This window comes from Sorex fumeus, unplaced genomic scaffold (assembly GCF_029834395.1).
Source record: "Sorex fumeus unplaced genomic scaffold, SorFum_2.1 ptg000008l, whole genome shotgun sequence".
Classification (NCBI taxonomy): Eukaryota; Metazoa; Chordata; class Mammalia; order Eulipotyphla; family Soricidae; genus Sorex; species Sorex fumeus.
The window spans coordinates 65,971,722-65,975,980 of NW_026606065.1; positions in this window are offsets into that span (position 1 = coordinate 65,971,722).

Here is a 4,259-nt window from a genome sequence, read left to right on the forward strand (position 1 = left end):
AAACTTTGGTACATTTACACAATGGAGTACTATGTAGCTGTTAGAAAAGGTGAAGTCATGAAATTTACCTACAAGAGGTACTACATGGAAAGTATCATGTTAAGTGAAATGATTCAGAAAGAGCGGGATAGACACAGAAAGATTGCATTCATCTGGGGAACATAAAGTAACAAAATAGGAAACTTACACCCAAGAATAGCTGAGATTAGTACCAGGATGTTTACTCCATTGCTTGGAGGCCAGCCACACATGCTAGGGGAAAGAGAGCTCAGATAGAGAAGGGAGCACCAAATAAAGGGTGTTGGGAAGATCCTCCCAGGATGGGAGAAGAATGCTGAAAGTATACTATAGACCAAACATGATTGTCACTCAACGCCTCTCTTGCAAACCACAACACCCAAAATGAGAGAGAGAACAAAAGGGAATGCCCTGCCACAGAGGCAGAGTGGGATAGGGGGTTGGGGGGTGGGAGGAATACTGGGATACGTGGTGGTGGAAAATGGGCACTGGTGGAGGGATGGGTATTTGATCATTGTATAATTGAAACCGAAGCAAAAAAAAATTGTAAATCTACAACTGTACCTCATGGTGTTTGACTAATAAAAAAAATCATTAAATTTTTTTTTAAAAAAGAAAAATAGTAATTTGGGGAAGGAAATTAGAGGAAACTTACAAAACTCCAAGTCTTCTTGTTTCAGAAGATGATTTTACCCCAATTTTATAGTCGTCATGACATCATAAGAAACAATATACTTGATCGTGTTTACCACAGAGTGTAATATATAATATTAATACAACTCATTTCTTCCTCCTTAACTGACTAACAATTTATTGTTAGATTTTTCAGTGAAAATGCAGGACATTCATGGACTCTGAGTAATATGCTAATCAAAGAGGAAAAAGCATTTGAATGCTGCCTTGGAGAAATAATTGGGGCTGGTTTTAACATTATCTGCATTTACTTGTATATCCCATAACTCCAGTATGACAGTATATCCAGCACTAGTCTCTGAAGACATGCTAATATTTCTTGGTTCTAGCACTATCCTTTTGTTATATTTTTAAAGATTGATTTTATATCTATCCCTCTGTATATTACAAACAGTCTCAGATGGCTAATATACAAAAATATTCACAAATTAATATTTTCTTTTTTGAAGTAAAAACTGTGTTTTGAAGGATAAAGCTGAAATTCTGTGTGGGAATCTCTATGAACTGCACATTCTATGTTTGAGTAAAGGGAAATTACTATAGTAGATTATAGACCAAATAGTATTAAGGTCTGATAAATAACAGACAAAATTTCAGAATCTAAGTATCTGTCTGATATTTGGCCAATGACTATTAAAGTTAAGAGTTGACTCTATTTCCTGAGTTCATGATACAGCTCACTTTACATATATATACAGATATCCTAAAAGATAGCTTGTCTCTTATTAAGCAGTGGGGGGCTTGTTACATATTCTATAAATTACTCCCATAGCCTTTTTAAGAAGTAAAATATAAGGAATAACTAGGGATAAAACCATTTTATATGTCCATGGTGGCAGAGACATCAAAAAGATATTTAATCTGTGAAAGTATGATTAATTATACACAAACTAAGATGAATCAAAAAGCCAACACCAAAGCTCAATTTTCTCTATCACATGATCTTTTCCATTTCCAATATCTTTTCTACTTCCAACATTTTTACTCTGCAAAGAGTTCAGTGTAAACTAGTTTTACTATAGAAGTGTTGAGATGAAACAGGAAAAAATTGCAGAAACTCTGAAACGACTAAGATCTTCTATCATTTCATGATTTATCATCTCATAATTTAAATACTTTGTGATTATAAAATTATTTCATTTGGGCTGGAGAGATAGCACAGCAGACATTTGCCTTGCATGCGGCCGACCCAGGTTTGATTCCCAGCATCCCATATGGTCCCCTGAGCACCGCCAGGAATAACTCCTGAGTGCAAATCCAGGAGTAATCCCTGTGGATCTCCGGGTATGACCTAAAAAGAAAAAAAAATTATTCTTTGAAGTCCTGGTAAATTCTCAAACAAATTCTCAAATAGGTTCTTCCAATGCTCTTATATGTATTTATTGATACCTGATATTCAATAATTCATGTGATATTTTGTGATTATATGCAGTCATAATTATCTGAAGAGTTTACCCTATACACTATTCTTACTATCAGTGTAATTACTGTGAATATGAGGAAGACCTTTGCAGTTATAAAATAGCTTTGAAGACTCTCCCACAATATAAGCAAAATTTACATTTAAAAGTTACATGAATTATTCATTCAGATTGAATTATCTTTGCTTGATTGTGATTACTATTGGCTAGAGAATGGGGAAAAGGTGTTATGATAAATCTAAAATGTATACAATATAACAGCATCACTGCAAGCAGCATTTAAAAATTAAAATTATAAAACAATTTGTAAGTCTACAATTGTGCCTCATGGTGTTTTACTAATAATTTTTTTTAAAAAGGTCGTAGAGCTTTAAAAATATATCCAAGGTAGAGCTAACATAAAAAAACTATCCATATAACTGTTGATCATGCATACATTCATGTCTATACACTATATGTCAGGTACTCCGAAGGGTTTTCCCAGAATAGCAGTTAGGAAAACAAACATGATCTCTGCCTTCCTGGAATTTAGAATCTTGAAGTAAAATAAGGCTGTACAGATTGAGAGGCACAATGAGTTTCAAAGAAAAGAACAGACAAGATAAACAAGTTTGTAAATTATAGAAGAGTTTGTTTCAGGAAATTATACTTAAACTGAAGAACCAGGAATGAGCTTTGGAACCACCCAGCAAAATTTACCAACTCATAAAATTCTTTAACAAAAGACAGAACATCTCAAATTCGGCTTATCTCTCTTTTAACATAGGCTCTCCTCATTTCACTGCACCATTCCCAAATAAAGTTAATGAACTTAGGTTTGGCTAACTGAATGGCTCTATAGCTTCCTGTGTAACTGCAATCAGAAGATAACTCAACCCAGTCTTATTCACAATCTGCCTCCTTTCAGAACCATGGAAAGAAGCTATCAACTGACTTTGAAAACCACTACATATCTATCACTTTTCCCTATCAAATTGAGCATTAGTCATGGCAGCTTCATCACCATGAATTTTGTCTATGCATATGTAAAATTATTTGGCATATATATTATATTTATACATAAAATGTCACTAGAAAGTGATCGTATAACTCCGATTGTATTTGTTTTGGGGGATTTTTAAGTGTTGTTGTGATTAAGATATCACGTTACAACAATGTTACCATTTATTGATTTTACATATTATTATAGCACCTCAGTATTACCAAGTGCCCAATACCCACCACCAAGTTTCTCATACGGGTTCTGTTCTTTCTGCCTCTTCATTCCTCATCCCATTTCTGTCCCCTTGGTAATCTAAATTTTGTAATCCCAAACCAAGAGTTTTTTTATCATATAATGCCACTTATTCACTTTTTCTCTATAGACCTCAGATGAGATGATCTAGTATTTTCCATCTTCTTCTCACTTATTTAATTAACCATGATACCTTGAGTTACATGCAAGTTGTAATGAACTGCAAGATTTCATCTACCCTTACTTCTAGATTATTCATAGATATCACATTTGTGCCATAGATTTTTTATCCCTTTATCAATGGATATTTGATTTGTTTCCTTATCCTAGTTACTATACTTAGCATTGAGTGAACATGGATATCATATGTAAGACCTGAAATCTTAAGCTTAAAAACGTTATTGGTGTTTCCTTGATATCAACCCCTTGTCGGATGTGTATTTGGCAAATATCCTTTCCCATTCTGTAGACTGTCTTTGTATAATTAAAAGACAGAAGTATTTCTAAAAAAAGACAGAAGTAATAGGGATCTTTCCTGAAATGATTTTCTTAATTAAGATCTTTGATAATTAAGTTTCTGGTATACACACAGATATACAAACACCTTCATTGTACTTCAATGAATAGGTATTTTTTATCAATTTTGTATTGGTTAATATGCCTTCATTATTTATTTTACTCAAATTAAAGTAACTACGCATTGAAGATCATCATGTATACATATTACATTAAATTCACCATTGAAAACCTGTTTCAATCATTCGCAATTGTCTCCTTTGTGGTGATTCTTCCCTTTGGATTTAATTCAATCTTTTTTTCTGCATATAATTAAAGAAATGCTGTATAAATTTGTACTAAATACATTAAATGCACAGATTTATTTCCTTGTCTTA